This window comes from Mobula hypostoma, chromosome 1 (genome assembly GCF_963921235.1).
Source record: "Mobula hypostoma chromosome 1, sMobHyp1.1, whole genome shotgun sequence".
Taxonomy (NCBI): Eukaryota; Metazoa; Chordata; class Chondrichthyes; order Myliobatiformes; family Myliobatidae; genus Mobula; species Mobula hypostoma.
This window is the reverse complement of record NC_086097.1, coordinates 31,975,061-31,988,725: the sequence shown is the minus strand read 5'-3', so window position 1 is coordinate 31,988,725 and position 13,665 is coordinate 31,975,061. Positions and strand designations below refer to the sequence as shown.

General features: G+C 50.1%; 1 protein-coding gene across 3 annotated transcripts in view; it reads right to left on the bottom strand.

Annotated features, from left to right (window-relative positions):
- The window catches only part of LOC134345272 (estrogen receptor beta-like), a 139,088-nt gene that overhangs the window by 50,753 nt on the left and 74,670 nt on the right, over positions 1–13,665 (bottom strand). The gene's annotated exons all lie outside the window — the stretch shown is intronic.

The window sequence follows — 13,665 nt, the reverse complement described above, 5'->3', positions numbered from 1 at the left end:
AGCTCTACTAAACCCTGGTTAGACTACACTGCTAAGAATCTGGCATTAATCCCGTATCCTGCCTTCAAGCTCGACCTACCAAAGTGAATCACTTCACACGCTTCTGGGTTGGAGTCCATCTGCTACATCTTAACCCAGCTCTAGATCCTGTCTTTATCCTCTGTGTGACCTACAACAACCATCCACAACACCACCAGCCTCGGTGTCACCTGCAAAGTTAGTAATCCCACCTACCAGCTCCTCGTCCAAGTCATTTGTAAAAGTCACAAAGAGCAGGGGTCACCGAACAGATCCCTCCTGTGCACCGCTGGTCACCAACCAAAACGCAGAAAGCGCGCCATTAACAGCGCCTTCCGTGGGGGTCAATTCTGTATCCACGCAGCCAACTTTCCCTGAGTCCCATGCCTCCTGACTTTCTAATGAGCCGAACAAAACACTCCTCACACGTTTACCCTTACATTCCCGGGGTCATTCTCAGGAAAGGTGAATTGCTGAGTAGGTAGTATGGTCAGTTTGGATGTGGGGGCCAAAGAGCCTGTTTCAGTGCTATTTTAAATGCCTGAGAGGAGGATGGAGAGGGAGCAAGGGGTGAGAGGCAGAGGGGGAAAGACAGAGGGAGGGGGGGAGAAGGAGAGGGGAGGTAGTGGAGGAGAAAAAGGGGAGATGGGTGAAGAGGGAAGGAGAGATAGAGCAGGGAGAGGGGATGATGGGAGGAGTAGGTGATGAGGAAGGAGAGAGGGTAAAGGAGGGAGAGAAAGAGACAGAGGCAGAGAGGGAGGGAAGCGAGGGAGAGGAATTCTCTGTCCTACTGGTTACGCCAGGGACTGGTTGCCATGCGAGGGTTGGGGGGGGTGTTGGGTGAGGATATTTTTATCCCTGTCCATCCATAAACTGACAACAGTGCGGGTGTGGTGAGTTGGTGCTGGAAATATCCACAGCTCAGGAGATTTTGTTTGATTTGTAATAATGAGGGTAATCGCCCACATTAATTGAAGAGTTTACTCATTCATAACTACAGAGAGACACACAGCACTGCAGAAACACATAGGTTCCAGACTAGTCTTCACTAATGAGCTTGTGTAATTAAAACGGGTTAATCTGAACAAACACAGCTCAACTCCTGCACTCCTGCCACAGAGCTGGCATCCAAGTCAAACAGGAATCTCAGGCCCAGGAACAAAGTTGAGGCCTGTTCATTTTATTGATTTCAAAAATGAACAAACTCTTCTCTTGGAATCAAAGCAAGACTCAAATTTTGCTTCAACTCCACACTGTCCCAGGGAGAAAAGTATAATACAGGGGATCTAAACCAATTTGATGACCTCAGGAAACAGAGGGGGAGAAGAGGAGCAGGAGTGAATGAGCGAGTGAACGAGAGAGTGAGGGAGACAGAGAGTGAGAGTGAACGAGAGAGAGGGAGAGAGAAAGACAGAGTGAATGAGAGAGCGCGAGTTGGAGCAAGTGTGAGATAAGCTAGGCAGAGAGCGAGGGGCTGGGCAGTAGCGGGGAGCGAGGATCTGGGGAGTAGCGGGGAGCGAGGGTCCAGGGAGTGGGGGGGCCAGGGTCCGGGTAGTGGGGGGGGGGGCGAGGGTCAGGGGAGTGGGGGGAGGCGAGGGTCCGGAGAGTGGGGGGAGGCGAGGGTCCAGAGAGTGGGGGGGCCAGGGTCCGGGGAGTGGGGAGAGCCAGGGTCCGGAGAGTTGGGGGGCCAGGGTCTGGGGAGTGGGGAGAGCCAGGGTCTGGGGAGTGGGGAGAGACAGGGTCCGGAGAGTGGGGGAGTGGGGGAGGGGCGAGGGTCTGGAGGTGGGGGGGGCGAGAGTCTGGGGAGTGGGACCTTGAGGATCCGGGGAGGGGGGTAAGGGTCCAGGGAGTGGGGTTGCGAGGATCTGGGGGGTCCAAGGGTCTGGGGAGTGGGGGGAGGGGCGAGGGTCCGGGGAGTGTGAGGGTCAGGATCCAGGGAGTGGGGGGGTCAGGATCCGGGGAGTGGGGGGGGGTGAGGGTCCGGGGGGTGGGGGGTTGCGAGTGCCCAGGGAGGGGTGGGGCGAGGGTCCGGGGAGTGAGGGGGGGGCCCCGAGGGTCCATGGGGGGGGTCAAGGGTCAGGGGAGGGCAGGAGAGCGAGAGGCTGTGTTCAGCCCAGAACAAACCTCTCCCCTCTGTCCAAATGTCTCTTAAGTGTTGCCATTTTATCTGTCTCAACCACTTCCTCTGGCAACTTGTTCCAGGTACTCACTGCTCTCTCAGGTCTCTTTTAAATCTCTCCACTCTTATCTTGTATCTACCATCGACTCTTTTTCCCTTTCCATAGATGTTGGCTGATCTGCTGAATCCGTCTAGCATTTTGTTTGTGTGACTCCTGAGAGACAGCAGCAGAATTGAAGCCAGGTTACTCATGCTGAAAGAGCATCATGCTAACTGCGACACCACCGTGATTTTATGAATTTCTATGACATCACCCCTTGTGCTCCTGCACTCCAGGGAATTAATATCCAGCAGGGCCAATGCCTCCCTGTAACTCAGACCCTCTGGTCTAAGCAGCATCCTTCATAAATCTATTCTGCATCCTCTCCAGCCTGACAATGTCTCCCCTATAACTGAGTGCCCAAACCTCTGCATGGTAACCTAACACCCCTCTTGCTCTGCCCACCCAGACATCGGCCCACTCCCCAGTCATTCCAGAGACATGTTCTCACCTTGAACACACTAGAAGCTACAAATGCTGTCAGTAATAAACCGTTCATCAGTCAGAAGTTTGCATTCACCCTCGCATTGACCAGCATTTTTATTATCATTTATATGGTCCACGTGAGCATGGAATTTCATTGTAGCCTGGTGTGTATAACAGAAAACTCACTTGAATCTGGATCGAACCACCCCAGGTCTCTACAGAACAATCTGACTCAGCTTCATTTCATAATTATTTAGTCAGGGGATTGAGTTCAAGGGCCGCAAGGTAACGTTGTGGTTCAACTAAACCCTTATTAGACCACACTTGGAATTTTGTGTTCAGTTCTGTTTGCCTCATTATACAAAGGATGTGGAATTTAGAGAGGGTGCAGAGGAGGAGATTTATGAGGATTCTGCCAGGATTAGGGAGCGTGCCTTATAACAAAAGGTTGATTGAGCTGGGGCTTTTTTCTTTGGAGCAAAGGAGGACAAGACCAGAAAATTTGGAGCAAATGAGGCTAAAGGTGTACTTAGGCACAGCTCAAATGCCATCTATAAACTTATTAATGATACAACTATTGTTGGCAGGATTTCAGATGGTGATGAGGAGCTGCACAGGTGGTGGTAATGAGGAGGTCTACAGAGGGTGAGGAGGTGTACATGTGGTGATGAGGGGGTGTACAGGTGGTGATGAGGTGTACAGATGGTGATGAGGTGTACAGGTGGTGATGAGGTGTACAGGTGGTGATGATGGGGTGTACAGGTGGTGATGAGGTGTACAGGTGGTGATGATGGGGTGTACAGGTGGTGGTGAGGTGTACAGATGGTGATGAGGTGTACAGGTGGTGATGATGGGGTGTACAGGTGGTGATGAGGTGTACAGATGGTGATGAGGTGTACAGGTGGTGATGATGGGGTGTACAGGTGGTGGTGAGGTGTACAGATGGTGATGAGGTGTACAGATGGTGATGATGTGTACAGATGGTGATGAGGAGGTGTACAGATGGCGAGCAGGTGTACATGTGGTGATGAGGGGGTGTACAGATGGTGATGATGAGGTGTACAGGTGGTGATGATGAGGTGTACAGGTGGTGATGAGGTGTACAGATGGTGATGAGGTGTACAGGTGGTGATGATGGGGTGTACAGGTGGTGGTGAGGTGTACAGATGGTGATGAGGTGTACAGATGGTGATGAGGTGTACAGGTGGTGATGATGGGGTGTACAGGTGGTGATGAGGTGTACAGGTGATGAGGTGTACAGATGGTGATGAGGTGTACAGATGGTGATGAGGTGCACAGGTGGTGATGATGGGGTGTACAGGTGGTGATGAGGTGTACAGATGGTGATGAGGTGTACAGGTGGTGATGATGGGGTGTACAGGTGGTGGTGATGAGGTGTACATAAGACAAAGGAGCAAAAGTTGGCCATTCGGCCCATCGAGTCTGCTCCGCCATTTTATCATGAGCTGATCCATTCTCCCATTTAGTCCCACTCCCCCGCCTTCTCACCATAACCTTTGATGCCCTGGCTACTCAGATACCTATCAATCTCTGCCTTAAATACACCCAATGACTTGAACTCCACTGTCGCCCGTGGCAACAAATTCCAAAGATTCACCACCTTCTGACTAAAAAAATTTCTTCGCATTTCTGTTCTGAATGGGCAGCCTTCAATCCTTAAGTCAAACCCTCTCGTACTAGACTCCCCCATCATGGGAAACAACTTTGCCACAACCACTCTGTCCATGCCTTTCAACATTCGAAATGTTTCTATGAGGTCTCCCCTCATTCTTCTAAACTCCCAGAAATACAGTCCAAGAGCAGACAAACGTTCCTCATATGAAAGCCCTCTCAAACCCGGAATCATTCTAGTGAATCTTCTCTGTACCCTCTCCAATGTCAGCACATCCTTTCTTAAATAAGGAGACCAAAACTGCCCACAGTACTCCAAGTGAGGTCTCACCAGCACCTTATAGAGCCTCAACATCACATCCCTGCTCCTATACTCTATTCCTCTAGAAATGAATGCCAACATTGCATTCGCCTTCTTCACTACTGACTCAACCTGGAGGTTCACCTTAAGGGTATCCTGTACGAGGACTCCCAAGTCCTGTTGCATCTCTGAACTTTGAATTCTTTCCCCATTTAAATAATAGTCTGCCCGTTTATTATTTCTGCCAAAGTGCATAACCATACACTTTCCAACATTGTATTTCATTTGCCACTTCTCTGCCCATTCTTCCAATCTATTCAAGTCTCTCTGCAGACTCTCCGTTTCCTCAGCACTACCGGCCCCTCCACCTATCTTTGTATCGTCAGCAAACTTAGTCACAAAGCCATCTATTCCATAATCCAAATCGTTGATGTACAATGTAAAAAGAAGTGGCCCCAACACGGACCCCTGTGGAACACCACTGGTAACTGGCAGCCAACCAGAATAGGATCCCTTTATTCCCACTCTCTGTTTCCTGCCAATCAGCCAACACTCTATCCACGTATGTAACTTTCCCGTAATTCCATGGGCTCTTACCTTGTTAAGTAGCCTCATGTGTGGCACCTTGTCAAAGGCCTTCTGAAAATCCAAATATACAACATCCACTGCATCTCCCTTGTCTAGCCTACTGGTAATTTCCTCAAAAAATTGTAATAGGTTTGTCAGGCAGGATTTTCCTTTAAGGAATCCATGCTGAGTTCTGCCTATCTTGTCATATGCCTCCAGGTACTCTGTAACCTCATCCTTGACAATCGACTCCAACAACTTCTCAACGACCGATGTCAAGCTAACAGGTCTATAATTTCCTTTTTGCTTCCTTGCCCCCTTCTTAAATAGCGGAGTGACATTAGCAATCTTCCAGTCCTCCGGAACCATGCCAGAATCTATCGACTTTTGGAAGATCATCGCTAATGCCTCTGCAATCTCCACAGCTACTTCCTTCGGAACACGCGGTTGCATTCCATCTGGTCCGGGAGATTTATCTACCTTTAGACTATTCAGCTTCCTGAGTACTTTCTCTGTTGTAATTGTGACTGCGCACACTCCTCTTCCCTGCCACCCTTGAGTGTCCGGTATACTGCTGATGTCTTCCTCAGTGAAGACTGATGCAAAATAGTCGTTCAGTTCCTCTGCCATCTCCTTATCTCCCATTACAATTTCTCCAGCATCATTTTCTATTGGTCCTATATCTACTCTCGCCTGTCTTTTACTCTTTATATACTTGAAAAAGCTTTTAGTATCCTCTTTGATACTATTTGCTAGCTTCCTTAGTTAATAGTTAATCTTTTCCCTCTTAATGACCTTCTTGGTTTCCTTTTGTAAGGTTTCAAAAACTTCCCAATCCTCTGTCTTCCCACTAATTTTTGCTTCCTTGTATGCCCTCTCCTTTGCTTTAACTTTGGCTTTGACTTCTCTTGTCAACCATGGTTGCATCCTTTTTCCATTCGAAAATTTCTTCTTTTTTGGAATATACCTGTCTTGCACCTTCCTCACTTCTCGCATAAACTCCAGCCACTGCTGCTCTGCCGTCCTTCCCACCAGTGTCCCTTTCCAGTCAACTTTGGCCAGTTCCTCTCTCATGCCACTGTAATTTCCTTAACTCCACTGAAATACCGACACATCAGATTTCGGCTTCTCTTTTTCAAATTTCACGGTGAACTCAATCATGTTATGATCACTGTCTCCTAAGGGTTCCTTCACCTCAATCTCTCTAATCACCTCCGGTTCATTACATGTGGTGATGAGGTGTACGTGTGGTGATGAGGTGTACATGTGGTGATGAGGAGGTGTACAGGTGGTGATGAAGAGGTGCACAGGTGGTGATGATGAGGTGTACAGGTGCTGATGAGGCGTACAGATGGTGATAAGGTGTACAGATGTTTGTGATGAGGTGTACAGGTGGTGAGGTGTACAAGTGGTGAGGTGTACAGGTGGTGAGGTGTACAGGTGGTGAGGTGTACAGGTGGTGAGGTGTACAGGTGGTGAGGTGTACAGGTGGTGAGGTGTACAAGTGGTGAGGTGTACAGGTGGTGAGGTGTACAGGTGGTGAGGTGTACAGGTGGTGAGGTGTACAAGTGGTGAGGTGTACAGGTGGTGATGTGTACAGGTGGTGAGGTGTACAAGTGGTGAGGTGTACAGGTGGTGTAGTGTACAAGTGGTGAGGTGTACAAGTGGTGAGGTGTACAGGTGGTGAGGTGTACAGGTGGTGCTGAGGTGTACAAATGATGATGAGGTGTACAGATGGTGAGGTGTACAGGTGGTGAGGTGTACAGGTAGTGAGGTGTACAGGTGGTGAGGTGTAAAGTGGTGAGGTGTACAGGTGGTGAGGTGTACAGGTGGTGAGGTGTACAGGTGGTGAGGTGTACAGGTGGTGAGGTGTACAGATGGTGACGATGAGGTGTACAGATGGTTACGAGGTGTACAGATGCTGATGAGATGTACAGATGGTGATGAGGAGGTGTACAGATGGTGATGATGAGGTGTACAGATGGTGATGGGAGGTGTACATGTGGTGATGAGGGGGTGTACAGATGGTGATGGGAGGTGTGCAGGTGGTGATGAGGAGGTGTACAGATGGTGATGAGGTGTACAGATGGTGATGATGAGGTGTACAGATGGTGATGAGGTGTACAGATGGTGATGAGGTGTACAGATGGTGGTGATGAGGTGTACAGATGGTGATGAGGAGGTGTACAGGTGGTGATGAGGTGTACAGGTGGTGATGAGGTGTACAGATGATGATGAGGTGTACAGTTTGTGATGAGGTGTACAGATGGTGATGAGGTGGTGTACAGATGGTGCTGAGGTGTACAGATGATGATGAGGTGTAGAGATGGTGACGACGAGGTGTAGAGATGGTGACGACGAGGTGTAGAGATGGTGACGACGAGGTGTAGAGATGGTGACGACGAGGTGTAGAGATGGTGACGAGGAGGTGTACAGATGGTGATGTAAAGTGGTGAGGTGTACAGGTGGTGAGGTGTACAGGTAGTGAGGTGCACAGATGATCATCAGGAGGTGTACAGATGGTGACGATAAGGTGTACAGATGGTTACGAGGTGTACAGATGCTGATGAGATGTACAGATGGTGATGAGGAGGTGTACAGATGGTGATGATGAGGTGTACAGATGGTTACGAGGTGTACAGATGCTGATGAGATGTACAGATGGTGATGAGGAGGTGTACAGAAGGTGATGATGAGGTGTACAGATGGTGATGGGAGGTGTACATGTGGTGATGAGGGGGTGTACAGATGGTGATGGGAGGTGTGCAGGTGGTGATGAGGAGGTGTACAGATGGTGATGAGGTGTACAGATGGTGATGAGGTGTACAGATGGTGATGATGAGGTGTACAGATGATGGTGATGAGGTGTACAGATGGTGATGAGGTGTACAGGTGGTGATGAGGTGTACAGGTGGTGATGAGGTGTACAGATGATGATGAGGTGTACAGTTTATGATGAGGTGTACAGGTGGTGAGGTGTACAGGTGGTGAGGTGTACAGGTGGTGAGGTGTACAGGTGGTGAGGTGTACAAGTGGTGAGGTGTACAGGTGGTGAGGTGTACAGGTGGTGAGGTGTACAGGTGGTGAGGTGTACAGGTAGTGAGGTGTACAGGTGGTGAGGTGTACAGATGGTGACGATGAGGTGTACAGATGGTTACGAGGTGTACAGATGCTGATGAGATGTACAGATGGTGATGAGGAGGTGTACAGATGGTGATGATGAGGTGTACAGATGGTGATGGGAGGTGTACATGTGGTGATGAGGGGGTGTACAGATGGTGATGGGAGGTGTGCAGGTGGTGAGGTGTACAGGTGTTGAGGTTTACAGGTAGTGAGGTGTACAGGTGGTGAGGTGTAAAGTGGTGAGGTGTACAGGTGGTGTAGTGTACAGGTGGTGAGGTGTACAGGTGGTGAGGTGTACAAGTGGTGAGGTGTACAGGCGGTGATGTGTACAGGTGATGAGGTGTACAGGTGGTGAGGTGTAAAGGTGGTGAGGTGTACAGTGGTGAGTGTACAGGTGGTGAGGTGTACAGGTGGTGAGGTGTACAGGTGGTGAGGTGTACAGGTGGTGAGGTGTACAGGTGGTGAGGTGTACAGGTGGTGAGGTGTACAGGTGGTGAGGTGTACAGGTGGTGAGGTGTACAGGTGGTGAGGTGGTGAGGTGGTGAGGTGTACAGGTGGTGTGAGGTGTACAGGTGGTGAGGTGTAAAGTGGTGAGGTGTACAGGTGGTGAGGTGTACAGATGTGGTGAGGTGTACAAGTGGTGATGAGGTGTACAGATGATGATGAGGTGTACAGTTTGTGATGAGGTGTACAGATGGTGATGAGGTGGTGTACAGATGATGCTGAGGTGTACAGATATTGATGAGGTGTAGAGATGGTGATGACGAGGTGTAGAGATGGTGACGACGAGGTGTAGAGATGGTGATGACGAGGTGTACAGATGGTGATGACGAGGTGTACAGATGGTGATGAAGTGTACAGATGGTGATGAGGAGGTGTACAGATGGTGATGAGGGGGTGTACAGATGGTGATGAGGAAGTGTACAGATGATGCAGAGGGGGTGTACAGATGGTGATGTGGTGGTGTACAAATGGTGATGAGGAGGTGTACATGTGGAGATGAGGGGGTGTACGGATGGTGATGATGAGATGTACAGGTGATGATGAAGGGGTGTACAGATGGTGATGAGGAAGTGTACAGATGGTGATGAGGGGGTGTACAGATGGTGATGAGGAAGTGTACAGATGGTGATGAAGGGGTGTACAGATGGTGATGAAGGGGTGTACAGATGGTGATGAGGAGGTGTACAGGTGGTGATGAGGAGGTGTACAGGTGGTGATGAGGAGGTGTACAGATGGCGAGGAGGTGTACATGTGGTGATGAGGGGGTGTACGGATGGTGATGATGAGATGTACAGGTGATGATGAAGGGGTGTACAGATGGTGATGAGGAAGTGTACAGATGGTGATGAGGGGGTGTACAGATGGTGATGAGGAAGTGTACAGATGGTGATGAAGGGGTGTACAGATGGTGATGAAGGGGTGTACAGATGGTGATGAGGAGGAGTACAGATGGCGAGGAGGTGTACATGTGGTGATGTGGGGGTGTACGGATGGTGATGATGAGATGTACAGGTGATGATGAAGGGGTGTACAGATGGTGATGAGGAAGTGTACAGATGGTGATGAGGGGGTGTACAGATGGTGATGAGGAAGTGTACAGATGGTGATGAAGGGGTGTACAGATGGTGATGAGGAGGTGTACAGGTTGTGATGAGAAGGTGTACAGATGGCGAGGAGGTGTACATGTGGTGATGAGGGGGTGTACAGATGGTGGTGAGGGGGTGTACAGATGGTGATGATGAGGTGTACAGGTGGTGATGAGGTGTAAAGGTGGTGATGAGGTGTAAAGGTGGTGATGAGGTGTAAAGGTGGTGATGTGTACAGATGGTGATGAGGTGTACAGATGGTGATGAGGTGGTGTACAGATGATGATGAGGTGTACAGATGGTGATGAGGTGTACAGATGGTGATGAAGGGGTGTACAGATGGTGATGAAGGGGTGTACAGATGGTGATGAGGAGGTGTACAGGTGGTGATGAGGAGGTGTACAGATGGCGAGGAGGTGTACATGTGGTGATGAGGGGGTGTACAGATGGTGGTGAGGGGGTGTATAGATGGTGATGATGAGGTGTACAGATGGTGATGAAGGGGTGTACAGATGGTGATGAAGGGGTGTACAGATGGTGATGAGGAGGTGTACAGGTGGTGATGAGGAGGTGTACAGATGGCGAGGAGGTGTACATGTGGTGATGAGGGGGTGTACGGATGGTGATGATGAGATGTACAGGTGATGATGAAGGGGTGTACAGATGGTGATGAGGAAGTGTACAGATGGTGATGAGGGGGTGTACAGATGGTGATGAGGAAGTGTACAGATGGATGAGGTGTACAGGGTGTGACAGGTGGTGAGGTGTACAGGTGGTGAGGTGTACAGGTGGTGAGGTGTACAGGTGGTGAGGTGTACAGGTGGTGAGGTGTACAGGTGGTGAGGTGTACAGGTGGTGAGGTGTACAGGTGGTGAGGTGTACAGGTGGTGAGGTTTACAGGTAGTGAGGTGTACAGGTGGTGAGGTGTAAAGTGGTGAGGTGTACAGGTGGTGTAGTGTACAAGTGGTGAGGTGTACAGGTGGTGAGGTGTACAGGTAGTGGGTGTACAGATGGTGATGAGGAAGTGTACAGATGGTGATGAGGGGGTGTACAGATGGTGATGAGGAAGTGTACAGATGGTGATGAAGGGGTGTACAGATGGTGATGAAGGGGTGTACAGATGGTGATGAGGAGGTGTACAGGTTGTGATGAGGAGGTGTACAGATGGCGAGGAGGTGTACATGTGGTGATGAGGGGGTGTACAGATGGTGGTGAGGGGGTGTACAGATGGTGATGATGAGGTGTACAGGTGGTGATGAGGTGTACAGATGGTGATGAGGTGTAAAGGTGGTGATGTGTACAGATGGTGATGAGGTGTAAAGGTGGTGATGAGGTGTACAGATGATGAGGTGTACAGATGGTGATGAGGTGGTGTACAGATGGTGATGAGGTGGTGTACAGATGGTGAGGATGTCTACAGGTGATGATGAGGTGTACAGGTGGTGAGGAGGTCCACAGGTGAAGATGAGGTGTACAGGTGGTGATGAGGTGTACAGTGCTGATGAAGAGGTTTACAGATGGTGATGAGTTTTACAGATGATGAGGTGTACAGATGATGATGAGGTGTATAGATGGTGATGATGAGGTGTACAGATAATGATGAGGTGTAGAGGTGGTGAGGTGTACAGGTGGTGAGGTGTACAGGTGGTGAGGTGTACAGGTGTTGAGGTTTACAGGTAGTGAGGTGTACAGGTGGTGAGGTGTAAAGTGGTGAGGTGTACAGGTGGTGTAGTGTACAGGTGGTGAGGTGTACAGGTGGTGAGGTGTACAAGTGGTGAGGTGTACAGGTGGTGATGTGTACAGGTGGTGAGGTGTACAGATGGTGATGAGGTGTACAGATGGTGATGAGGTGTACAGATGATGATGAGGTGTACAGATAGTGATGAGGTGTACAGATGGTGATGAGGTGTACAGATGGTGATGATGAGGTGTACAAATGGTGATGATGAGGTGTACAGATGGTGATGAGGTGTACAGGTGATGATGAGGTGTACAGATGATGAGGTGTACAGGCGGTGATGTGTACAGGTGATGAGGTGTACAGGTGGTGAGGTGTAAAGGTGGTGTAGTGTACAAGTGGTGAGGTGTACAGGTGGTGAGGTGTACAGGTGGTGAGGTGTACAGGTGGTGAGGTGTACAAGTGGTGAGGTGTACAGGTGGTGAGGTGTACAGGTGATGAGGTGTACAGGTGGTGAGGTGTACAGGTGGTGAGGTGTACAGGTGGTGAGGTGTACAGGTGGTGAGGTGTACAGGTGGTGAGGTGTACAAGTGTTGAGGTGTACAAGTGGTGAGGTGTACAGGTGGTGTAGTGTACAGGTGGTGAGGTGTACAGGTAGTGAGGTGTACAGGTGGTGAGGTGTACAGGTGTTGAGGTGTACAGGTGGTGAGGTGTACAGGTGGTGAGGTGTACAGGTGGTGAGGTGTACAGGTGGTGAGGTGTACAGGTGGTGAGGTGTACAGGTGGTGAGGTGTACAGGTGGTGAGGTGTACAGGTGGTGAGGTGTACAGGTGGTGAGGTGTAAAGGTGGTGAGGTGTACAAGTGGTGAGGTGTACAGGTGGTGAGGTGTACAAGTGGTGAGGTGTACAGGTGGTGAGGTGTACAGGTGGTGAGGTGTACAGGTGGTGAGGTGTACAGGTGGTGAGGTGTACAGGTGGTGAGGTGTACAGGTGGTGAGGTGTACAGGTGGTGAGGTGTACAGGTGGTGATGTGTACAGGTGGTGAGGTGTACAGGTGGTGAGGTGTACAGGTGGTGTAGTGTACAAGTGTTGAGGTGTACAAGTGGTGAGGTGTACAGGTGGTGTAGTGTACGGATGATGAGGTGTACAGGGCGTGATGAAGGGGTGTACAGATGGTGGTGAGGAAGTGTGACAGATGGTGATGACAGGTGGTGAGGTGTACAGGTGGTGAGGTGTACAAGTGGTGAGGTGTACAGGTGGTGAGGTGTACAGGTGGTGAGGTGTACAGGTGGTGAGGTGTACAAGTGGTGAGGTGTACAGGTGGTGAGGTGTACAGGTGGTGAGGTGTACAGGTGGTGAGGTGTACAGGTGGTGAGGTGTACAGGTAGTGAGGTGTACAGGTGGTGAGGTGTACAGGTGGTGAGGTGTACAGGTGGTGAGGTGTACAGGTGGTGAGGTGTACAGGTGGTGAGGTGTACAAGTGGTGAGGTGTACAGATGGTGATGAGGTGTACAGGTGGTGATGAGGTGTACAGGTGGTGATGAGGTGTACAGTTTGTGATGAGGTGTACAGATGGTGATGAGGTGGTGTACAGATGGTGCTGAGGTGTACAGATGATGATGAGGTGTAGAGATGGTGACGACGAGGTGTAGAGATGGTTACGAGGTGTACAAATGCTGATGAGGTGTACAGATGGTGATGAGGTGTACAGGTGGTGATGAGGTGTACAGGTGGTGATGAGGTGTACAGATGATGATGAGGTGTACAGTTTGTGATGAGGTGTACAGATGGTGATGAGGTGGTGTACAGATGGTGCTGAGGTGTACAGATGATGATGAGGTGTAGAGATGGTGACGACGAGGTGTAGAGATGGTGACGACGAGGTGTACAGATGGTGACGATGAGGTGTACAGATGGTTACGAGGTGTACAGATGCTGATGAGGTGTACAGATGGTGATGAGGAGGTGTACAGATGGTGATGAGGTGTACAGGTGGTGATGAGGAGGTGTACAGGTGGTGATGAGGAGGTGTACAGGTGGTGAGGTGTACAGGTGGTGAGGTGTACAAGTGGTGAGGTGTACAGGTGGTGAGGTGTACAGGTGGTGAGGTGT